At 38.3% G+C, this 26,400-nt stretch overlaps 1 pseudogene; it reads right to left on the reverse strand.

Moving 5' to 3' along the window:
• Nucleotides 1–26,148, reverse strand: part of LOC140507898 (ornithine aminotransferase, mitochondrial-like) — a 29,935-nt pseudogene extending 3,787 nt beyond the window's left edge.
• Between the last annotated feature and the right edge of the window lie 252 nt (nucleotides 26,149–26,400).

A 26,400-nucleotide genomic window follows, 5' to 3' on the forward strand; every position in this document is an offset into this window, starting at 1 on the left:
AGTTTAACGTCCAAATTTTACCTTCTGCTAGCCCCCCCAGTTGAGAATGGAAGGACTATGATAGATATTATATATGTGATGCAAAGCATATATATATATACATATGCACACACACACACACACAAAGTGATGCAAAGTATATTTCCATATTAGCCATGTTGCAAAAGGAAAAGAAAAGTATAGTGAAAAACAATAAGTTTCAATTTGCATTCAGAGTTCATCAGTTCTCTCTCCGGAGGTGGACAGCATTTTTTCTTTATGAGTCCTTTGGAATTCTCTTGGATCATTGTATTGATCCAAGTATCTAAGTCTTTCATAGTTGATCATCATTCCAGTGTTGCTGTTGGTGTGTACAGTGTCCTCCTAGTTCTGCTCTCTTTATATCAGTTCATATAAATCTTCCCAGATTTTTCTGAAATGAATCTTCTCATTTCTTATAGCACAATAATATTCCATTACAATCATATACCACAACTTGTTTAGTCATTCCCTAATTGATGGGCATCACCTCAATTTCCAATTCTTAGCCACCACTGCTATAAATATTTTTGTATACCTAGATCTTTTTCATTTTTCTTTATTCTCTTTGAGATAGAGATCTAGTAGTGGCATTACTAGATCAAAGGATATGCATAGATTTATAGTCCTTTGGTCATAGTTCCATATTATTCTCCAGAATGGTTAGATAAGTTCACAACTCCACCAACCTATTTTTCCACATCCCTTTTTAACATTTGTCATTTTCTTTTTCTGTCATGTTAGTCAAGCTGATAAATATCATTATTTACTTTAAAAAAAAAACAACTTAAACTACAATAACCTTGAACTAAAGGGATAAAACAAATTATGACTGTGATCTGTAGATCTTTTCTTCTTCTGTTCTTACTTGTTCAGTGCTGTTCCTTGCTGTAGTACTGATTCATTTTCCAGTTTCTCTGCCACTCCTGGCCATGGTGCTGATACCAGTCATATTCTACAGCCATATCTTGTAAAGAGGCAGGCTTACTGGTGAAGAAACTTCGCCTTGGTTTAGCAATGGATGAGATACTAAAGTATCACAGTGAGGCTGCACAACAGAGATGGATTTCAGAAACTCCATTAAATATGATTTAGGAAAAGAGCAATAATAATTTTCCATTACTTTCAGTGCTGTTGTATCATGGTTCAATTGGTTCTTCTTTGTGGAATTTACAGTGCAGTGTGTAGGATGGCAGGGAAGTTAATGGCAGGTAAAGCTCAGAGAGGCTTGCAATAACTTCTTTGGTGGTCAGGTTTTTCTCTTTCCTTCTCCCTTGATGTTACTATGGTGTGGTCCTGGTAGCTGTGGCTTGTCATAGGGTCATAGATTTAGAGCTGGAAGGTATCATAAAGGTCATTTATTCCAACTCCCCACAAAGGCAGCATGTCATAGTAGATAGAGTGCTAGAATTGGAATCAGAAAGCTGGGTTCAAATGCTACTTCAGATACTTAATAAAGTGTGACCTTAGGCAAATCAAAGATTTTTGCAAAAAAAAGATTTTTGCAAAAATAAAAAAGACCTTAGCCTTTCTGGGTCTTGGTTTCCTTACTAATAAAATAAAGGGGTTAGGTTATATAGCCTCTGGGTCCCTTCAAGCACTATGATCCTTAATTTTATAGATAGTGTCTGGCTTGGGTAAGAGATAACTTGGGGACATTATAACTGTCTTCAAATATTTGAAGGATTGTCATGTAAAAGAAGGATTGGATTTATTCTCATTTAACACAAATGGTGAGAACTAAGTGGAAGTTAACAGAGATACAGACATTTACTCAAAATGAAGAAAAACTTCCTAGCAATTGAGATAGCCAAAAATGGAATGACTCACATTGGAAAATACTGAATTGTGTTATTAGAATTCTTCAGAGACTATACGACTTCTTGCTAGGGTTGTTGTAGAGATGATTTAGGAAGAGACTAAAAGGCTCTGAGGTACATTCTAGTTCTAAGATTCTATGATCAAGACTGCCCCACTTCCCCTCCTTCCTTCTCATTTCTGAGGGAAAAAAATCACAATGGTTTTGCTGCAGTTTTATTTCCTCTTGCTTAGTACATGAAACGCCAAGTCCTTTGTCCTGGTTTTATTCCCTTGTGTCCACACACTGAGTCTCTTGCAATCTGTCCACAGTACTCCCATACCACAGCTGTTCTTCTGAGCTCACACCTGTCATTTGTTCTTATGGATTATATTTTTTTCTTTTTTGCATCAGGAGAGAAAAACAGAACCCCCTTGCCAATGTTCTTTGCTAATTTGACTTGTGTACTCTTCAGGTAAAGAGAGAAATCTCCCTTGGGACCCTATGTCATCCCTGATGTTGTGTTTTGCATGCAGTTAGTCTGGGAACAGACTGGTGATGCTGGCCACCAATGTCCCCTTGTTAATATTCCCTTTCATAACAGAGGCTGCTGCACCAGATTGTCTTTGGGCATGATATATCAAGCACCACTCCACTGAGAGTTGTAGAGAAGGAACAAACAGCTTGAGCCTTCTAAGGTGTGGGGTCTTCAAAGTCTACACCATGCAGTGGCACATGACAACACTTACTTCAGCTGATAAATAGGAGCTCAAAATGTTTTAGTGATCTTCCAATTTTGACCCACTTCTTCAAAAAAGCCTACATGATTTTGTCGACCGGAAATTTTCTATAGCCTTTAGGGAGAAAATTAATTTAAGCTAAGAATCACAAAATGCTAGGGTCCTTAGAATTCCAGGAATCACAGAAAGGGTCATTGGAAATTACCATGGGAAATCCCTTCATTGTACAAATGTAGAATGTTTTGCTCAGTGAGAATAAGATTCAATTCAACATACATGGAGATAATATGTTCTCAAATTCCTTAACACATGTTAATTTTGTGTTGCCAACAAGACTTTAAATTCTTCAAAGGGAGGGATTATATGTATATGATGTGTATTCTTCTGCTTTGAAGGAAGTTATGAAATAGTTGGGGAAGGAAGACATATACACATACAAATTAGACAACCATACATGAAAGTGTTTGGTTAAGTTGCAACATGCATAGCATAGACAGTTAGATCAAAGCAGGGAAATTACTGATGTCCAGTGTAGTGAGAGGAATCTTGTGGAAGAAATGGGTTTCAGCTAGGCATTGAAGGGTGAGTAGAATTTGGATAGATGGATAGACTGAAACAAGTCACGGAAATAGCATCAAGAGCTGGGATCAGGAAAATAGCATGGTTAGACACAAAAGTAGGCTGGATCTTCAACAAGGCTTGGAAACCAAGGTACGGCATAGAGCTGAGGTGCTGGTCTGGAGCAAGACAAGATAAATGGACAGATCATTGTTTTTCAAGTCTTACCCATGTATTCACTTCTCTTTAGTGTTTGGACAGCTTACTTTTTAAAGTCATGCTCACTATTCTATGTTTTGCCCTTTGAGACCAAGCAGAATGTATAGTCCTTCTTCCACATACTTGAAGACAACTACTATATCTCCTCCTTGCGCAGCCTCCTCCAGGTTGAGAATAATGGGCTAATGACATCCTTAATCCTGACTATGAGGCCTATTTTAACGATGCCTAGGTTTGCGTTATCTTTCTTGGATACTATATCATGTCACTGATGCATATTGAGCTTCCAAGGTCAAGTTTTTTCCCAGATAACTTGCTGTCTCTATATTCCTTCCTCATCTTATAATTATAAAATTCATTTCTAAACCCATGTAACACTTTACAGTTATCCCTATTAAATTTAATCTTATCAGATTTGCCCCAATATTCTAGCAACATTCTGTCAAGATGTTTTTGAAACTCATTTCTGTAATTCCAGTGTGTTAACTGTCCCTCCCAATGGGACAGGCACATCACCTAAGCTAGTGATCAAAGTATCAAATGGTCCAAGACCATACTTAGGCTCCTGGGGCACTCCCTGGGAGAGCTCCTTTCAAGTTGGGACCAAACCATGAATGATTACTCTGTGGAAGCAGCTATTGAACCACCTCCCAATATACTTAATCCAATCCAATCTTATTTTCCATAAGCATAATCGTATGGGAGATTTTATCAAATGGTTTGCATTCCCCTCAATAACCAACCTAGTATCCCTATTATTTTTTATTGCCTTAAAGACATTATTTCTCTTGAAACAGTCTGAGCTTCTTTGCTCTCAAACAATTCCTAGTTCTTTTTTTTTTTTTTTTGAAAGTCTCCTATCCAGCTTCTGACTAGGCCAAATTGTGGATTGAATGAGATTTGTCTTGAGTACTCTTTTCTGTTTTATCACCTCTTATTCATTTTGACTCCTACTTTCCTTTTCTGGCACTTCAAAGCTGGGCCCCATCTTCTCCCTGCCTCAGAGGAAGAAGCATCCTCTCCCTTATGTTGGTAGCTTGGCACAGTCATTTCTGTCTCTTGTTAGCTATAGCTTGGATCATTGACATCGTCTTTAGATACTCAAGAGAAAAAACTTGTCAGACTCCTGCTGGATCTGAATGGGAAGAGGCCCAGTGTCTTCACTGAATCCAGGACTTGGAAACAATAACAACAACCACACATTTCTGATGCTCCTTCCCTCTGCTCTCCTCTCAGTTGACTGGATAGTGCTGAAGATTTGTCAGAGCCTTCCCGTAATCCTCCTTTCTTTTCTTTTTTTCTGCTGGGGATCTCTTGACTGAATGTTATACTCAGTAATTACTGATCACAAAGATCTGAACGTAAAGATCTTGTTTGTTGATGTTTCCTCCCTCTTTGGAGATAAGTTCACTCTAATATCAAGCTGAATTTTTCCTTGCAGGAATGTTTGTTATTTGTAGTTTTGCTGCTATGGAACTCACTGCCCTCTGTAGCTTTTTTTATAAAACCTAAACTCGTGATTTTATGGAATTGAGTACTAACAATAGGCTGGATAATGCCTATGCATGTGATTTAAAATATATTTGATTGATGCTGTAGATTTTTGCATCATAGTCGTTTCTTGATATATTATCTCACTCCATTTAGAGGAAAACGGTTAATAAACAATGATACAATGACTGTGTCTGATGTTATATGTAATACTCTGCTCACAATGTCTCCCACTTCTTTGCTGAGAGGAGGGAGGCATTATATGTTCACTTCTGATCTTCTTTTAAAAAAAAAATCATTTATTTTTTTTCCAGAACTTAACAAACACCAAATAAAATTAAAATATCCTCACACATAATAGAGCAGGAAATGATTGTACCTGAAATTGTGACTATCTGTTATGTGGTACTTGCTTTGGTTTTTAATATTTTATTGGAAATCTATTTATTGTTATGTTTTGCTTTTACATTGCAAACCTTTATAGAGCACTCCCACTTTGTGCACAAGTCTTATGAAGCTCCCCCTGGAGACAATGGTTTCTGCCTAATTTCTTGATCCCAAGAAATTAAAGTTCTCCCTTCCACATTGCAGGGGTTAGGGGTGCAGTGCTTCTGAAATATGGAAAATCTGCATAAAAATTTTTGGCCCTCCTTGTATAGCAGAGAAGAAGTCTGAATTATTATGGTATTAAAAGATAAAATATGTTGATATTCTATAATACTACACATATAGTTTATGCATTTCTGAGTTTGTAAACTTTTTCTGTGTCATCTGCTGGCCTTCGAGTGTCATCTGCAGCTCCTGCCCAACTCCTCCAAACTACCTATTTAATATCTTATGCTGACCTGCAATATATTGAAACTGTGATGGGGAAAGTTGCAATATGTAAGGGATAACTGTACTTTAATGGTGGGAATTTAAGACCACATAGAAGAGGAGGGCAGTGTGTTAGTAGTCTTCTGGTAGAGACATTTTAAAAGGAAGTGGCCTTTTACTACTCTTCAAATCCTGTTTTATGAGATATTGCTACTCTTACCTGGAATTAGGTAAGGCCTGATAAAAGATTAGATGGAGCCATACTTAATTTAGGACTGGCAGATCCTATGGGAAAGGGAAAGGTATACCTACCTCAACGAAGGAGAAAAAAGATAAAAACCAGTCGAAAGGACCCAGATCTTATTTTTAGTCCAAATGAGAATGGCCAGACCAATGACCCCCAAATATGCTGTGTTTGAGGAACACACGGAGAAGGATAGGATGTAGAGGAGGCTTTTAGCAGCATTAACACTCCCTTTAGTAGTATTAGCAGAACAGCAGATGGTAGACTACCAGCTGAAGAGGAGGAAATCAAATAGCCTTCATAGCTCACTTAAGACTGTATCTGGGGGTAGTTTTATTATTTATAGGGTTGTGTAAACAAGCTCTATTATACCATAGTGTGTCGTTATGTAATCTCCTTCTCCTTCAGAGCACAGTGTTGGTAGACTCCATATGGTCATTGCAAGAAGATTTGTTTTACTACAGGTATACATTTATTTCGGAAATAACTTGCTTTTGGCAGCTCAACCCTAAAATTAATTTGAGGAACCAAAACTTTACAACCGAAGCAAAGATTCCATTTAGGGGGTGGAATTAATGATGACTATTTGTATAGTAAGTATAAGAGGCAACATGGCATAGTGGATAGAGAGCTGGCCTTGAAACCTAGAAGACTTGGGTTCCACTCTTGATTCTGATACATTCTGGCTATGTAGGCAAGCCCCTTAACTTCTCAGTGTTGTAGGCTGCTTTCTAAAACTATAAGACCTGTATTAGTAAAGAAGTTCCTTTCTGAAAACTTCCCTACACCAATGAGATCATGGACCAGGTCCCCATCCCTACTCCGTTAATATCTGAGAATCTTTCAATTATTTCCCATGTTCCCCATGACGTATCTCCTCCCATTACAGAAATCTGTTACTGACAACCTGAACCTATAGTACAGAAGCATCAGGGATGAGTGATTATTTGGATTACAAATGAATTCTTTGTTTATAAAAAATGACTCCTTTGAATAGTAGTATTCCTGAGTATTTAATTAATTTAAGCACTTATTTACAGATTATTTATAACTTTATATGAAAGGTGTAGGAGTAGGTTAAGGGTGAATTGAAAATCAATTCAACAAGTATTTATTGAGTGCCAGGAACTGTGCCAGGCTATTGGGATACAAAGACATAAAAAAACCCCAAACATATTTCTTACCTTTATGGACCTTATCTTCTATGGGGGTGGGTGGGTATAAATTTTATGTATTTTATTTTTTCTGTTATATTTATCCAGACTTCACTTTATCCCTGTTAGGAACTCCTGGGGAAGAAATTTACTCCACTAATGAAGAGTAGGAACTGCTCTCTGTTTTATGATCTTAGAGAGTTGCCTGGGGACACTTAGAAGGTCTAAATGAATTGCTCAGGGTCATAGAGAACTACATAGATGGATACAGAGTAGTGTAATAGAGAATTAAAAAAAAGCAGAAAACACAAAAAAGTAGGGAAATCACAAATTAATGGAAGATATGGATTCAAAGAGGTAGAACATTCTCAGCTTAGGGGACAGAGAGCCTGTACCAAGCCATTGAGGGGGAGATAGAAGGTTATGAATGGGGAATCGTTAAAATACGAGGCATATAGAATTTCAAAGAATCACAGAAACAAATATTAAAGCAGGTAGGACTTTTTGAGTCTGGTAATAGATATGTATCTGTTGTCCACAGAGCTAAGTTTTGAAAAGCTCATTCCCAGAATGACTGCCTCCATCCCCTACGCCACTTTTGAGAAAAGTAGCAATGAAAGCCCTAATGAATTTTCTGCCTATTGGCCTAATCTGTTGAGGAACTACATCTAGGGTCACTTAATCGCTACTTACAGATTTACACAGTCCTGAGACCAATATAGCCTTGAGACAGGCATAATATAAATGACATATTAACCACTAGTTTGGCAGGTTAGCATCAAATCAGGCTAACATCTGGCTCTCCTCTGATCTTGCACTTTAGTTCTACTAACTTTGTTCTTGCTTTTTATCCTGGATTATTTATCAGGCACACTGAGCATGTGCCTAGAGACTCTCCAACACCAGTGTGAATTAAATAGTAGTTTGGATCACTCCCCTTTGCAGACAGAAAACGTTTCCTGTTATGGTTTAGTAATTTAGAGTTATGAGATCTGATTCTTTGGGCAAGTTGTTTAACCTCTCTCTGCCTCAGTTTCCTCAACTGAAAAATGGAAATGATAATATTTTACTCCCTACCCCGTAGGGAGAAAAATACCTTGTTAACGTTAAAGTGCTTTGTAAATGTGAGATATTATCATTTTTAAATCATTATTGTTTGATTTTTTAAAATGATAACCAGATAGAAATGGTCTGAGGACAAGTTTCTAGCCTGTTGTTATTTTAATTTTATTGGTATGCTCTTCTATAGGCTATTGCAAGGTGGATAAAAAGAAATGCTTCTAGTATTTGAATTGAAATATTAGGACATGAGCTTATATTCTGCAGTCTTGCTGAAAGTATCCTTAGTACAACTCCAATAACAGATGGGATAACAGGGATGATAGGTACCTCATCCTATTCCCCTAGAATTTTGATTTCATTCAGGTCTCTATACTTTAGTTTTTTTTTTATTATTTTTAAAATCCTGAACTTAAGAAATGACAAAGAAAAGGGACAGTTCTCTGTCTCTATAATATTAGATGAAGAGGATTTTACATGAGTCTATGGACCTCTATTCTGTATAGCTTGCTATTGTTTTAAATATGTAATAAATTTAATATGTAACTTCCAAAATTACTACTCATCCTTGGTTTTCCTATGTAGGTTTTGTTTATTTTCATCTGTGCATTTTTTAAAAAAATGCTTTAATGACCCTATTTTCTATTTTTCCCCTCCTAACATATTCCTATCTTTCTTCTTCCTCCCTTTAATGGGAAAAAAGAAAAAAAAAACCAAAACCCTTGTAACAAATATGCACAGTTAAGCAAAACAAATTCCTGTAATGGCCATTTCTGGAAATGGATGTCTTATTCTGCATCTTGGATCCATCACCTCTCTGATCAGTAGCCGTGTATCATGGTTCACCGTCAGTCCTCTGGAATTGAGGTTGATCTTTGCATTGATCAGAGTTCCAAAGATTTTCCAAGCAGTGCTTCCTTATAATGTTATTTTATACATTATTCTCTTGGTTCTGCCCACTTCATTCTGCTGATTTGTACAAGTCTTCCCAGTTTTCTCTAAAGCTGTCCATTTTGTCATTCAGAGCACTATAAACTTTGAGAACTGAGTTTTGAGAATGGCAAAAGCTATTAAAATTGTTCCATGTAAGTTTTTACAATTCATTATTGTATCTAGGAATTGTGAGCAACACTTCATTCTGATAATGGTCCTATTCCAGGATAGTTTATTGCTTGTGTTTTTCAGTAAATTTTGAGTTCTGCAATTCTAGCATAGGGATTTGTCATGTCACTCCATGAAAAATAGCCTCTGAATATATTTTATCCACCAGATCATATCTTGCTCATATTCAGAAGAAGGTATTAAACTTTTATAGTCTATACGGATGTGCTGTACAGTCTCCACTATTACCTTGCATAATCTGCACTGACTTGTGAGTCTAAGCTGCTAAGGATTACCCTTCAATAGTTTCTGGAGGTAATGACTTGGTCCTGAGTTGTCATCATAAGCCTTATCCATCCCTCATTTTCATAAAGCCAAGACTCAGTCATTTGTTAAATTCATCTTTGTCAACTTTTATTGACTAAGTTCATGAGGATGATGCCCATGAACGTGAAGGGCCTTTTGATTCCACTTTAGGATTTTAATTATTTCATAGTTTCCATCTATAGGTAAGATATCTTTGGTTCCATTAGACAAAATAAATGATTTATACCAGTTACCAATGTTTACTATTGCTTTATGAAATGATGTCTATTTACTTGAAAAAGAATTTCTCTAGGCTTCTGACCTATTCATCATGTGTTCTGTGAATACCTATGCATCCTTTTCCTCCTTTTTGGCTAAGAAATGTTAATTTTTCTATAACTGCCTTAGAATGATGGGTCCTATTCTTTGTTAATATTGTATGGGTTTAGATAAGATGTTATATGTTATAGTCCATTTTATATTTCTGAAGGTGTACATTAAATATGAAATTGGCATATGTTAATTTCCTTAAATGTATTCTGTCTATTTAGTTTTGATTTCAAGATGCCAGTAAATCTCTTAACATTAAGTCTCAGTCTCCTGCTTAGTATTTTTATGCACAATAGGTCTTGTCAAGAGGAAACTAAAGTATATTTAGGTATTTTTTTTTATTGGTACAATGTGATCTTCAGATTCAAGTTTAGGGTCTTCAGTCTCTATCTTTCTTAAAAGTATGTTTAGAATTTTACACTATTAAGTCCAAATTACATTTTAATATCATTGGATAAAGATTGCATGAGAGGAAGAATACTTTTATTTTTTCTGTGATTCCATGTATGTGTCAAATGGCTAACAAGATGTTTTGGTTTGATACCTTCTTTAATTTGGAAGACATACCTACTTCTTTCTCAGAGATACATGATGAAATTGAGACTTAGAACCATAATACAGTTAAATTGTTTTCCTGAAAAATTCTACCTTTTAACTGAGTTTTAAAAAAACTTATATTAGTATCAAGTTTTGAGTACAGAATACTTTCCCATGCAAATGTCAAATACATTGGCATTCTAAATACACCTGCATCTATTTTGTATATTTGAAGTGTGTGAATAATCCTTGCATGTGAAACTGAGTCAAAGGCCTTGTGATACTCCACAACAGTAGTAAATTATAGTGCTTTCTGGAAGCTTGATCAATAATTACTGATTTGACAAGTTGCAACTTACATCCCTGAAGCCGTTTGCTTCTTAGTCAACATATTATTTTCTTGTAAGGGCTTATAGGTTTTCATTTTTATTTTTTAGTAATGCAAGTTGTGAATGCTTTATGTAATGTATATAAACATATAAATGGGTAATATATGAAGGAGGTCAATGATGTTCTTATCTTTGGATTTTTATATATATTTTAACATATTTTATATATATAAAATTTTTATATATATTAAATACATACACATCTATATATAATATATGTAATATGATCTAACATACCATGACAATATAACACATATAATACATATACATAATACACATGTATATATATACATACATGTGTGTATATGTGTGTATGCATATATATATATTTATCACCATCTGTTAAGAAAGGTAGGATCCAGCTTATGATTGAGAGGAAGCTGGTAAAGCACTTTTCTAGTAATGAATGAGACATGTGAAGTAATTAATGTTATAGGCTCTGAAAAAATCAAGTCAAGAATCACCCAAAAGCAATGGAGAGGTACATGATGAGTATGAACAGATTTGAACACATTATAATAATGAACACTTTACAAATAAAGAATTTTTAAGGAAGAGTAAAGAATGTTGGCAAAGAAATGTATGAATAGAAAAGAAGACGGGCTGATAACCTGGTTATATCGAGGGGCCACTGGATAACTGGTTTGTTCCATTAGTATCCTTATGTTGTCAAGACAAAGTGAGGAAGGCACTGAAAATGTTGAGTAGCTCTCCTACAGGAATATGGTTAAGTGTTACACAGAATGGATAGGCATGAATGCGTTGTCATCTACATTGCTTGAGGGAGGACTCACATTAGTGAGATCAAAAATTCAATTGAGTACACTTAGAAATTATTTGGTTTTGTAAATATGAATTTTTAGTGCCAATGTTTTTAAATGTGAGATCCATCTGCCTTATTGTCATAGGTTTTGATATGGATAACTCCACTTACTTGCTCCCCTCTGAAAACTATAGGATGGCCATGCCTTAGGAGTGACTCTGGCTCCAGTGAGCGTCTTAGAAAAGATTTCTGTTATCTCTTAGAAGGTATTAAGTTTCCCTGAATTTTTATTAAAATTTCCTCACTGAAACACTCATTTCTAGACACTGCAGTATTTACTAAAGGAATTTCTACTTCCCCCAATGAAAGCAAGTATGCGTTGAATGGAATCATCCATACTACCCTATTTAGATTATGATCACCTACTTTGGAAATTGGTAACTGGGCTCAGGGATGCAGTTTTTGACAATGAAACAGAGTAAAGGTAATGAACCTTCCCAGAGATGACAGTTGTGTCCCCGTCCACATTTACCACTGTTCCCTAATCACCTGATCTACCTGACTATAGGTCAAAGAGTGATGATTCAAATGCTTACACTAGCTGACCATGTCCTTTCCTGTTATTGCCTGGAACTCAGCCTCTCCAACTGTACAGTAAGATATGCACTCACTAAGCCACCTGGTGATGCTCTGCAAAGTGCCCACTAAATATTTGATACCCAGGCTGTTAATTTGACACCAGTTTTTGCTTCTGGCATGACACAAACATCCTTCTTTGTCACAGGTTTTTTTTCCCTGTTCAACATCAGCATCTTCATCAACTCTATCACTTTCTACCCACCTCAGGCTAGTTTTTCAATCAATCCATTTCCAAGACTTACAAGTCTAGGATGTTTTTTAAGAACTTCATCCTACATCTCTAATCTTTGAGCTCTGAAGAAAATTGAAAAGCACTTTGCCTTAAGTACTTTTCCTTCATTTTTACAGGGATAATTAAGAAAATTCAGTGAAATTTAATTCATGTTTCCCAATCTTTTGCACTGACATGATTCTTATTAATTTCCATACTGCAGTTGCAATAGTGAAAACACAGAATTTTCATGTGTAAGAAGATCTGCTAAATCCAAAAATTTTGCTTGGAATGAGATCTGATTTTACAAAGGGTCAGTCTTCAACTCAACAGAATTCCATAAATAGTATGGTACAATTTGGACCCTGAAGTCCTGAGTTCTAATACCAAATCTGCTATTTTACTTTGGACAAGTCACTTAAACTCTCTAGTTCTTATTTTCTTTTTATAAAATGAGGGGCCTCTAAGGCCCTCTCAAACTCTAAATCTATGTCCCTATGATCTATTCATTACCTATTGTTAGCAAGGCATAGAGATAGAAAGACAAAAATACTAGTTGTGAGCTCATTGAACTTAGTCTGTTGTTCAGTTGTTTCAGTTGTGTCTGACTCTTTATGAGCGCATTTGAGGTTTTATTGGCAAAGATACTGGAGTGTTTTGCCATTTCCTTCTCCAGCTCATTTTATAGATGAGGAACCTGAGGCAAACAGGGTTGAGTGACTTGCCCAGGGTGACACAACTAGTAAGTATCTGAGCCCTGATTTGAACTTAGTTCTTTCTGACTCCAGACGTGAGTGCTCTATCTGCTGTGTCACTTAGTTGCCCTTGAGATGGGATAATACTTGTATATAGATAAGGATACTATTCCTCTCCCAAGGTATGCAGCATAGATACACACATGTACAAATACATATGCACTTGCGCTTTTTGGCTGGGTATGAGCCAAAGTTTGTGCATGTAGATGGAAGATACTGGGATGGGGACAGGAGCAACTGTGCCTATTGTGAAGTAGCCTAGGATTGGGGCTGACTCAGAGAGGAAAGCATGTGAATGAAAAAATATTCATTAAGTGTTGATTTTATGCCAGGTACTGTGCTAATCATTGGGATACAAATACAAGACCTCAAGGAGGTTACACTCTATTGGAAGAGACAACATATATGGGGAAATCTAGTCAAATAAGGGTACTTTATCTGGGAAGTCACAGGGATGGTGAGTGTAAAAACAGGGCAGTTGATTGACATTCCCTTGCCAGAAGCAATGTTTATTTGGTTTAATTATAGTTCTCAGAGCAAGATGGAGAAAGTATATGTGGGTATAGTGAGGTGGAAGTGGGGAAGGAAGGTACATACATCAAAACAGGGCTAATGATGGGCCAGGTAAAGAAGCATGGTTGGACCTGCTACAGATTTCAATATTAGCAGTGGTAGAGCAGAAGATGGCAGGGTAGAATGGGTTAGGATGTGGGTAGTATGAACCCTGGGTAAGTCACTTAACCTTTCAATGCCTCAGCTTCTCCTACGTGAAATCATAGGAGTGGACTCATTGACTTATAGGCTTCCTTCCTGATGTAAAACTATGATCCTATGATGAAAACTTGAAAAGAAACAACCAGAATAGAGAAGGCATAGTATGCTTGTACATCAAGCCCTTGGACAGGATTGGACACTTACCGTTCATGTCCTATGGAGATGCTCCCATTTTCACTTTCTGGTGTAAAGAAGAGGAGCTAGTGGAAAAGCAGCAACATCAGGAACTGGTTAGGGGCTAAGGCATCCACATCACCATAAGTGAAGTTGAGGAGAAGCAATGAGGAAATGAAGAAACTTTGATGGTAGCCAAAAGTACCTAGAATACACTGAAAGGTAGGACCCAAGTTGAGTGACTAATGCTGGTCCCTATCTAGTCAATATCAAGAGCAGGGAGAGGGAGATGAGAAGTGAAATATTAAAGCTGAGTCTTGAATTCTTAGATTGTGGGTGGAGTTGTAGGTGCCCTGCCTACTTGACAGTTGTTTTTAATATATTTGGTTTTTCTTTCTTAGCTCCTATGGCTCTGGGCAAAGAGCTGTATGTAGTTAAGTCATGTTTATGTGACTGACTCCATCAAGTCATGCTGATCAACACCATTAACAGACAAGGAAGGAAAGAGGGTGGCACTCTCCCAGTGGATAAGGGCACAATGAGTTAGAAGTACTGGATAAATCCATATATACTATACCTCTACAATAATGGAAAGAGTCTTGGAAATCACCAAAGGGAAATAGAGCTAGGTAAAGAAGGTAATCAACCTTTTAAGAACTTCTGAGGGGAGCACCCTCAGCTGTAGAACAGAGTGAATAATGATTGGGGTAAATTTGAGACTGCCAGCACCTCACCCTCATCAACAAGCAGTGTTTATTAGGTACCTGGGCAGCAGTGGCACCTCACCATCAAAAGTCCATTCATTCATTTCGCTGAAGCCAATTTTTATTTTCCTCACAAAAATTTTATTAGCAACTCCTGATCAGAGTCCTCACTGATCATCATTCTTAAAGAAATACCAATACCTTTGGGATTAAAATTTCCTTTAAACTTAATGCTTAAATGGTTGATCACTTAGTTTTCCATAAGAGCTCATTTCACAAATGGCCTCATAAAGACTACTATGAGTGGAAGTCTCTTGACCAACCAAAAGATTTTTGGTTTTTAAAGTACCAGATTATATGTCTATTTTCTTTTTCCTTCTTGGATTGCCACAAAGTTTTTCAGAGGGCAAAAGATTTTCATTCCATAAGCATTTTCATGCATACTAAACACTAGCTCCTTTTTAGTTAATTGAACTTATGAAATGGGGAAGTGGATAAAAGTTCATTCCATAGGTATGGGCTGATGGGAACTCTGAATGGTAACTGAGATTTTATGTGGTAACAAAAGAGAAACAAATGGAGCTATGGTGTTATCCTAGTGTATGCCTCTCATACATGGCCCCAGTGGAGCAAAAAATGGGAGGAGGAAATTGGGTTGTAAAATCTCCCAGATAAAAACCTGATCTATGAAACATGATGCCCCATTGCTTGATTTTCTATTTTAAGAAGATTTAAAACAAAAAACCATCAGCCAACAGATGACAGAGCAACAACTGGAGGTGCATTTGAAGACTTTTGGCTGATGTCCTACTTGAAATGAGGCATTCAGAATTTACAGAATGGATACAACTTTATTAGAACAATGACTTTTTACAATGCAGCTGCCTAGCATGGTTTTACAAAGGAACTAGATCCCCAAATAACAAAATCTCCTTTATTTTCTTCAGTGACCAAATGGCTTCTCTCACTGCAGTAATTTGGAATTTTATGATCTCTGCTTGAAAAAGTGGGCTTCCCTTAAGCATCAGAAGAGGGTGGGCCTGGCATAGCCAGTTGGCTGAGACAGTCCTAGTTTCTCATGAATCAGACCTGATGGATGGGTCTTCTGGGGAAAGTACTGAACCATGATTCTAAGAATTCTCATTTTCTTGTTGGCCACTGTAAAAACAGAACTGCAATGTGGTATCATGTCCTTATTGTTGAGGAGTATCTATGCATGTCTAATATGTTTGTTTTATACTGCATGATCCAAAAGTTTCTTGTTTTATTGTAAAACCTGGAATCTCTAAAGTCACTTTCTAAGGAGCCTGAGCGTGAAAGTTACCTTCAGAGTCAGGGACGAGCATAGAAAGAAGGAAAGGCTAGTTGTCAGACTTTGTCTCTAGTTAAGACCCTACCAACAACCAGGTTGCAATGAGAGTCAAAAAAATGAAACTAGTGGGAGAAACAGCTGAGAGCACCGGTTTCATGTGGGAAGGGAAGAATGCTGAGTGTAGAAAGGGGACTATGCTTGTTTCCTCTTTTAATCTTGGAGAGCACCAGTCTTTGAAGTACTCAAATCATGAAGAGAGGCAAGGATCCAGAGAAGAAAGAAATGCTAACTTTAACCCAGGACCCTGTTGTTCAGAAATAGCCTTATTTTTATCATTGTTATTATCATGCAAGGGACATCTCAGGTAGTTTATGGAGTCAAGGAAAAATGGAAGGATCATGTTTTATTTTAAGTGGTCTCTACAATGACTGTACCCTCCCACTATGCTGCTGAATTAGAAGGATGAAAGAGAACTTAGATTGTAACTTGCCTGGGGGTTTAGGAGATTCACAGCCCTTTGGGCATGGGTACTGAGAATGTTTCACCTCTTGATTCAGTTCCTAATAGATTCATGTCTTAATTAAATGCAGTTATTATTTGACAGGTGTTTCTGATCTATATTAATAATCGCACATTGAATTGGATATCAGGACTTGATTTGAATAGTTTCACCAAGAAAACCCAGCCATACCATATTATGGTAGTCACTAATGAAGGCTGGGTGTGCATAGTGCAGAAGTGCTGGGCCTGAGTTCTAATCCAGCCTCAGATGCTTACTAGCTCTGTGATGCTGGGTAAATCACTTAATCTCTGTATGACTCAGTTTTTTCAATTGGAAAATGGGGACAATAATAATAACACCTACCTCCCAGGGCTATTGTGAAATTGAATGAAGTAATATTGTAAAGTGTTTAGCAAAGTGCTTGGCATGCAGTGGATGTTTAATAAGTGCTAGCTTAGGACTGATTTGTACAAAAATGTTTGTAGTAGCTCTTTTTGTAGTGGCAAAGAATTGGAAATTGGGAGGATGCCCATCAACTGGGGAATGACTGAACAAGTTGTGGTACTATGACTATGATGATATATTATTGTTCTAAAACAATAGAGTAGTGAATCAATGGAATAGATTAGATATATAATATATTGCAGTAAATGACCACAATAACCAAGATTATGAAAAACTCAAAGATCCAACCTTTGGGACAAAAAATCATTTGGGACAAAAACTGCTGGGAAAACTGGAAAACAATATGGCAGTATCTAAGTATAGACCAACATCTCATACCGTATACCAAGGTAAAGTCAAAATGGGTACATGATTTACACATAAAGGGTGATACCATAAACAGATTAAGAGAGCATGGAATAGTTTATTTGTCAGGATTACGAATAAGGGAAGACTTTAGGACCAAACAAGATGTAGAGAGCATTACAAAATGCTAAATAGATGATTTTGATTATATAAAATTGAAAAGGTTTTGCACAAAGTAAACTGTGACCAAAATTATAAGGAAAGCAGAAAACTAGGGAAAAATTTGTAGCAAGTATCTCTGATAAAGGTCTCATTTCTCAAATACACAGAGAACTGAGTCAAATTTATAAAAATATAAGTCATTCCCTAATTGATGAATAGTTAAAAGATAGGAACAGGCAGTTTTCAGACAAAGAAATCAAAGCTATCTATAGTCATATGAAAAAATGTTCTAACTCATTATTAATTAGAGAAATGCAAATTACAACAGCTCTGAAGTACCACCTCGCATGTATCAGATTGGCTAATATGACAAAGAGAAAAATGATAAATGTTGGAGGGGTTGTGGGAAAATTGAAACACTAATGCACTGTTGGTGGTATTGTGAACTGATCCAACCATTCTGGAGAACAATTTGAAACTATTCTCAAAGGACTATAAAACTGTTCACACTCTTTGACCCAGTAATACCACTGCTAGGTTTATATCCCAAAGAGATAAAAAAGGGAAAAGGACTGATTTGTACAAAAATGTTTGTAGTAGCTCTTCTTGTGGTGGCAAAGAATTGGAAATTGAGAGGATGCCCATCAAATGGGGAATGACTGAACAAGTTGTGGTACTATGACTATGATGATATATTATTGTTCTATAACAAGAAAGATGATTTCAGAAAAACCTGGACTTACATGAACTGGTGCAAAGTGAAGTAAATAGAACTAGGACAGCATTATACACAGTAACAACAATATTGTGAGATGAAGAACTATGAATAACTTAGCTATTCTCAGAAATACAATTATCCAAGACAATCTCAAAGGACTTATGATAAAACATGATCCAGAGAAAGACCTGATATTGTCTAAATACAGACTGTGACATACTGTTTTTCCTTTTCCCTCCCTCCCTCCCTCCCTCCCTCCCTTCCTCCCTCCCTTCCTTCCTTCCTCCCTTCCTTCCTTCCTTCCTTCCTTCCTTCCTTCCTTCCTTCCTTCCTTCCTTCCTTCCTTCCTTCCTTCCTCCCTCCCTCCCTCCCTTCCTTCCTTCCTTCCTTCCTTCCTTCCTTCCTTCCTTCCTTCCTTCCTTCCTTCCTTCCTTCCCTCCCTGCCTCCTTCCCTCCCTCCCTCCCTCCCTTCCTTCCTTCCTTCCTTCCTTCCTTCCTTCCTTCCTTCCTTCCTTCCTTCCTTCCTTCCTTCCTTCCTTTCTTCCTTCCTTCCTTCCCTCCTTCCCTCCTCCTTCCCTCTCTCCCTTCCTCTCCTTTCTCTCTCTCTGTCTCTCTCTCTCTCCAAGTTTTCTTGTACAAAATGACTACTATGGAAATGTTTTACATGATTGCACATGCATAATCTATATCAGATTGCTCACCATCTCAGGGAGGAGAAGGGTGGAAGGAATAAAATTTGGAACTGGAAGTTTAAAAAATGTCAAAACTTGTTTTGACATGTAATTGGAAAAAATAAAATATTACATATATTGAAGAGCCTTCTTGGAATACAAGGATGGCGATGTTTTGTCAATATTTGTTTGGAATTGAGCCTATAGGTAAAGGTAGCATTTATGGAGTCTTAAAATACTCTTTAAATAACATCTTTACTTAATATACTTAAAATTAGTACAAGTAGTACCAAGAAACAAGTACAAGATACTACAATACCTAAGGGTTATGGGTAACTAATTGAGTGAAAAATGTGAATATTCGTTAAGAAATAAGGACATTTGGTATGGTTTCTATTTTAGTCCTTACATAAAAAGTACCATGCTAGGAGGCAGGAGACCTGAATTCTCAACCTCAATTCACCTCAAAAAGCTGTGTAACCTTGGTCAAATTATTGGCATTGCAAGAAGGAAATGGCAAACCACTCCAGTATCTTTACATGAAAACCTCAAATGGGGTCATGAAGAATTGGACTATTTGCACTCACTCTGAACCATCAGGGCCCAAACAATGAACAAGTGAAGTTTGGGTTGGGAAATATTGTTGGCCAATCAATGAGTATCAAATCACTATACTAGCACTGGGTACTTGTATTGGAGAGGCAGCATGGCCTGGTATACAGAGAGTTAGTATGACCTGGGGTCAGTTGCCACCACTGACACTGTGACCCAAGACAAGTCACTTCACTTCTTAGTTTCCCAGACAACTTTCCAAAAGTAGATAGAAATTGCTAATATGCATTGACAGAAGGAATGTCTCCCTGGAGAGTGTCCTACATTGTTGGCATCACAGATCCAGGTGGCATGGTAATATTCCCTGCTGGCTGAGGGGTTCTTCCTTTTCCCGGCCTTCATATCACCTTAGGAGAATTTGTACGAGGATAGATACAACTTCTTTTGATCTGACTGCTTCCTCCTCTGATAGCTGTGCTCCTAAGAAGGGCACTGAGATGATTAACAAGATTTATCACACTTAAAAGACAAAAGAAAATAATAAGCAAACTTAAGATATGGAAATTGGAGAATAGGTGAACCTTTGAGGAAAGGATAGAAAAGGAGAGAGGTGTTTTTTTTTTTTTAAATCTGCAGCCATATCTCTATGATGCCCAACAAATGACAACAAAGAAAAAAAATTATGTCCAATTCCATTTGCATGTTACAGCAATCAAACTTATCTTGCCATCTGTGGGACTGTGCAACCTGAAACAGGCTTAGCACTAGCAGCTATGCTACAGAAATTATTGTAAGGATCAACTGAGACAAAACCTGGCAAATTTTAAAGATATTTGCCAATCAGGGAACTTTCTGGGTTCCCTCTACTTCTTGTGACAATTAATTTCTCCTGCTGTAATTATTATACCTATTTTACAGGAAGAAAAACAGAGACCGAGCCAGTTAAAATGACTCAGTCAAAACTTCACAGTGCTACAGAAGCGGAAATGGCTTTTTAATGGGATTGTTGCCACTGGGGATCTCGTCTATCTCTGGATCCCTATAGTTGCTGGTTGTAACAGTTTTTGACTGGTTTGAGTCACTTCCGTAATTTTAGAACCATATTTCCCCTCCACTGTCCCCAAAGGAATCAGTGTACACTTATTCTGTCCCTATTTCTCTTACCCTCCTTAGAATAGACCCTCCCCTCCAGATACTCCAAAAGGTATGAATCAAAATCTCTGGGGCCATTTTAAAAAGATCATCCGACTTCACCTTCTGGTATCATTTTAAACTCATTTAGGTGAAAAGATGGATGTACTCAAGACTGGCTACCCAGGGAAGCTCTGGTGACCTCTTACATAGTCACAGGTCAGTGGGGGAGGGCCTTAATTCATCATCAATGGGATGAGATCATAAATCTAGAGTAGGGAGGGATCTCTAATCCCCCCTCATTTAATAGAAGAGGAAATGGAGGCCAAAGGTAGTTAAATCCAAGGTTACTGAAGAGTTATGGCACTTTTTACCGCACCATGCTGCTTTCTCAAGGAGCGTGCCCTTCTTTCCCTTTGCCCTTCCCCTGAAATGAGACCATTCCTGTCAAAGATTTGCAGTTCCCCACCTGAGTGGGTGATTTTCAAGTCAAGCAGTTTTTCAAAATCATACATTTATGCAGATCATTTAAAACAGGAGCTTGTCATATGCTTTATATTCATGAAAACTTGAGAGAGCACATTTTAAAGTCACACTGTTTCGGTTTAATTTGCATTTTAATTAATATTTCACATGAATTACCTGGATTTTTCTTTCTTTGCTTTAAAAAAGTTTTTGGGAGTCTTTGAGAGCAAAGGCCTCATATCAAAGGCCCCAAATGTGCTAGCTTTTGACTGGTCTGCATAGGATTGTCTTTGGCCCCATCTTCAATACTTTTGGCCCATTTTGACATTAATGAGCAAGTTCATCACGATTTTTGTTTCTTTGTCATTTGCTGTGCTGAGAAGGGGTCTTGGGAGCATTCCTCACAAGCTGTGTTGTTGGGTGAACAATGCTTTAGGGGGTCAACTTGAATAAGGGCTGAAGGCAGATGGAAACTGTGGGCAATGAATTTCAGAACCTTTTGTTTTGGAGTCATCCCTAAGGGTTGCAGAAAATAGTGGTTTTAAATTCCTAGAGCCAGAAGGAAACTCTAAAAGTTAACTACCTTCAGTTCCTCAGCCCTTGGGACAGAAAGCAAGTGCCATTAGGTGTGTCAGGCCAGGGGACAGAAATTCCACAGATAAGCCTCAGGTTACAACAAATTTCAAATCTTTTTTCATGCTCTTTTCTCCTCTTGTTGCTTTTCCTCCATCTCTGCCTTCAACCTTTTGTGGAAGGACCAGAAAGGCTTGGTTTGGGTTTACAAATTTAGTTTTAAGCACTGGGTCTCTCTATATAACCTAGGTCAGAAGTGCAGGAGCCATTTCTAGGTCCCAATCCTATTATTAATCAGTTGAGGAGCTTTGACCTTCTCTACCTCTAATGGGGGCTGGTTCACCCCTCCTTTAGCAACCTGGTTGCCTCCCTGCTCCTGAGGGCTCACAATATTGAGACTAGACCTAGTGGACACTCAATCAACATAGCTCACAGCAACTCAGAACTCAAGAGACCTATCAACCTCAACCTCCATGGTATCAGAGATGAGAGATGTGTTCTATCATGATTGGAAAGTTTTATCCTTATATCTGACTGCATCTTCCTCTGCTAGCTGGACTCTTGAAAAGGGGGCAAGAGGATGAGGAGGTTGACACCTTCCAACTACCTGGATGATTGGTCTCCCAATTATAGACAATAGCTTGGTTAGGTAAAATTTAATTTTCTAAACTTTCTTAAATTGTCCTGAGCATTACCATCTTCCTAAAGTGGATGGCTTTTCTTGGTTACAGCAATAATTAGAAGCAACCCACCTGGCATGTTTGGCTCTGGCCCCCATGGACCACAATTTGTTCTAAGCCTGGTACTGTAATGCACGTTACCACTCACCTTCTGCCTAACAAGGAGGCAGCTTCAGAGATGCTCAGGGGGCCTTTGCAATTGTGGAGAAAATTGCCTCATTGTGTAAGTAGAATCTCCTTCAATTAGAGCTTTGGGCAAATGAGGGAATTGCTGCACAGTTGCTAAGGGACTTGTTCTCTTTTGTGAGACATTTTAGTGAAGTGCCTGCTTCTTGAAGCTGTTTCCTTAGAGCAAGTAAGTCCTGTTTCCTAGAGGAAAAAACCCACATCCCATCGTTAAGAGGTAGCGTGGTATAGTGGAACATTAGACAGGGACTGGGAGTCAGGAGGTACTGGTGTTCAGATCCTGCCTCTGTCTCCTTCTGACTGTGTGGTCATTGGTATATCATTTAACTTTTTTGAGATTTAGTTTCCTCATCTGTAAAATGGGAGGTAGAGGAAGGGAACACACATTTATTAAGTACTTAGTATGTGCCAGGCATAGGGCTAAGCACTCGAAAAATAACATCTCATTTTATCCTGACCACAACCTTGTCAAGCATGTATTATTATTATCTTAAATTCTAGTTGAGGAAACTGAGGCAGACAGAGGTTGAGTGACTTCTCAAGTCACCCAACCAAGCTGGATTTGAACTCATTCCTGGTCCAGGTCCAACTCTTTACCTACTGTGTCATCAAGCTGCGCCTGAGGACTCTGGAAATAATAGTATCTTCCTCACAGAAATGTTGTGCATATTGTATTTTATTTCCTTCCAACTCCATTCTAGCATGAACGCTCTGGGTGGAGTATTTTCATCTCATTTTTAAAAATCTTCCATACTTTACACATACAACACACAATTAAAGCTTTTGTTGTTGGACTTGACTCAGCCTCAGGTGTCAGAACCAAATTCCTTGATTCCAGTCACCAAACACTTGCTTGGAGGACCTTATTCTAGGCCTGAAGACTCAGATAGCAGACTTCACTATCAGAAATTCATCTGTGAGCAGTGAGTGGCCTGACACCAAGTTCAATCTCCCTACTTCTCTAGTGTATGAGAACTGACAGAGCCTTCTGCCTTCCATAGGACTCTTGAGGGTGAACACTCCAATCTTTACCCTGTGGCTAGCCAGCTCCAACTTCTTTCTTTCCTAATCCGGTGACATGGAAACATAGGCTGCCTCATTTAAAACCATTTTTATTACCATTCTTCTTTCTTTTATCTCCATTAACCTCAGATCCCTCCCCCCCCCCTTATTGTCTGCCTCTGCCTTCATTTTTCATTGTATCTTCTGGAATCCTCACTCTATTTTTACAAACTTCCTTTAGCCCAACTATCCCTCTCTACCTTCCTTCTGTCTTCTGATATTCCAAAGACACTATATTCCTGGCTGTCTTCTCCAGTATCAGATGTGTTTCCTTCCATCCGCCTCTCCCACCCCTGCTCATCCTGCCCACACCTGTCAAGCAGGAAGAGGAACAGGAATACTTTTTGGTTCCTCACTGCCATTTCCAAAACTTTTCCTCTGCTAATATAATTTTATAGCCTCCCCTCCTTTAAAGTTTTCTCTGTTGGCAGCAGTTATTTACTGGTCTCCAGGCCATTCTCTGTCTCTGTCTCTCTTTGCCTCTGCCTCTCTGTCTTTGTTTCTCTGCCTATTTCCATCTTTGTTTCTGTCTCTCTCTTTATCTTTAACCAAAATTGTATCTTCCTATATTACCCAGGCTGGAAGTAAGAGGGGCTACTTAGAGTCCTGGTTTCACTGTGCTCAGCGTAGGAGCTTTGACCTCCTTGTTTCTGACCTAGGCTAGTTCAATTCTCCTTAGGTAACCTAGTGTCTCCCTTCCTCCTGCTCCCTGTGAGCTCACCCTAAGCTCACAAAACTTAGTGCAGAGGCCTGGATGATTTACTAGGTTGCAGCTCAGAACTACTTAAGTCAAGAGCTCCATCAACCTCAGCCTTCCTGACACCAAGGATAACAGATGTGCATTTCCATGCCCAGCAGGTCATCCTTTCTCTAGGAGTTCAACAATTGGCTCACGGTCTTCTTCTTCTCTACCTTCACTCCTCTCCTTATATTGGATGACTTCAATATACAGGTTGATATCGTCTCCCATGAGTCTTCTGGCTCATGACCCCCTTGATTCTCACAGCTTACTCCTTTCCATCTTTGCCACACTCAGGACTGCCCATATTCTTGATTTCATCATCACCCACAATTGTTTTAATTCTGTGGTCAAGAACTCTTAAATTTCTCTATTTGACCATAGTCTGCTATAATTGTAAAAGAGCAGGGCTGGGTTAAATCAATCAACCTATTACCACAATCCATTTAAAATAAGATGACAAGATAACTTGCCAAAACAAGATGACTAGAGGTAGCTATGTGTCTCAATGGATGGAGTGTTGGGTTTGGAATCAGGAAGACCAGAATTTAAATCCAGATCTCAGAATTTACTAATTGTATGACCCTTGACTTGTCATTTAACCTCTGCTTGCTTTAGTTTTTTCATCTGTAAAATGGGGATAATAATAGCACCTACTTTTCAGGGTTGTTGTTATGCATAGTACCCAGCATATAGTATGCAATATATAATTTTTAGCTATTATCATTATAACTTAGGGAAAATCAATCAGAGTTATTTAGGTGCAAACAAAGCTAGATTTCACCTGTCACTGGGTGAAAGAAAGCCTATTCAGACTTGATCATGACCTGTGGAGCTTTTTTATACCTGGAGAGCTAGTTTTGAATCAGGATTTGAAGATCTGCCTGTTTAAAGGAAGCCTCTACCCAAGTCACTGAGAAGGAATCACTTGGAGTGGGGAGGGAGGAGAATGCAGACCTTGGACTTGACATCAGTCTCCCTCCCTCCCCTTCTTGTCTAGAGGAGGATTCTGTGTGCTTTGAAGGGGGCAGAGGATTTGGACTTGATATAGGTGTCCCAGTAGAATCCCTAGGATAGTAGAGGCTGGTGGTAGTGTCTGCAAGGATGTGATGAAGAAGGAAGAGTTGAGGTTCTATGAGGAGGAAAACCATACAGTCCACTGAAGGGACTTCTAGAAGCTGTGAGTTACCCTTTTGCTCCATATGCCCCCTAAGCTCGAGTCCACTTTTCCTTTGACTATGTATATGCTGATGAGAGAGGGTAACACAGCTGAGGGAATATTTTGTATCAACTATGTCACCATGGTAAATACCCATTTTGAATAGTTTATTAAATCTGGTTCACTGATATCACTGATAATGAATTGGGGGGAAGGAAGAACATCAGAAGGTACTTGTAAGATATAACATTAGATCCATTCCCTTGCTCCCAACACTCTTAGGACTACCCCTATATCCTTGAGGGGAGATGTAGTTTCATTCTGAGGACCTGAACTGACAGTGCTATCAAGAATTGGGAGAATAGTTGCAGAGACTGGGCTTTTCTTTCATCTCTCCCTATTCTTCACCCTCATAGTTACATCAATCCTCTTCCAGGTCAACATCCCTGCAAGACAACCAGTCCCTTTGCTCTTCCCTAATTGGCTCTCTATTTCACTCTCCACAGTTACTGCACCAGAATCTTTTCTTCTATCTTTCCTCCCAGACCATCCCTTGCTCCTGTCCTCTCACCAGAGGACCTCATCTCATACTTTACTGAGAAAATAGAGGCCATTCATTGGATGCTCCCTCTTTTCTCCGATTCTACATCTCAATGTCCCTGACAACCTCCTCCTGCCCTTGCTCCATATTCTCTTTTTTAAATTCAATTTCTGATGAAGATATGGTAGTCCTTTTACTTGTGCCCCTGATCCCATTCTCCCCCATCCGGACTTGTTACTTACTCCTACAATCAATCATCCCTCTCTTATTCTAATTTCCAATATCTTCCTTCCTTCCTTCCTTCCTTCCTTCCTTCCTTCCTTCCTTCCTTCCTTCCTTCCTTCCTTCCTTCCTTCCTTCCTTCCTTCTTTCCTCCCTCTCCCCCCGCATTGTTTCCTTACTTATTGTCTATAAACTTGCTCAGGTCTCCCTTATCCATATGTGGATACACACACTGTATACACACACACACGTATA

Source organism: Notamacropus eugenii, chromosome 5 (genome assembly GCF_028372415.1).
Source record: "Notamacropus eugenii isolate mMacEug1 chromosome 5, mMacEug1.pri_v2, whole genome shotgun sequence".
NCBI classification, from domain to species: domain Eukaryota; kingdom Metazoa; phylum Chordata; class Mammalia; order Diprotodontia; family Macropodidae; genus Notamacropus; species Notamacropus eugenii.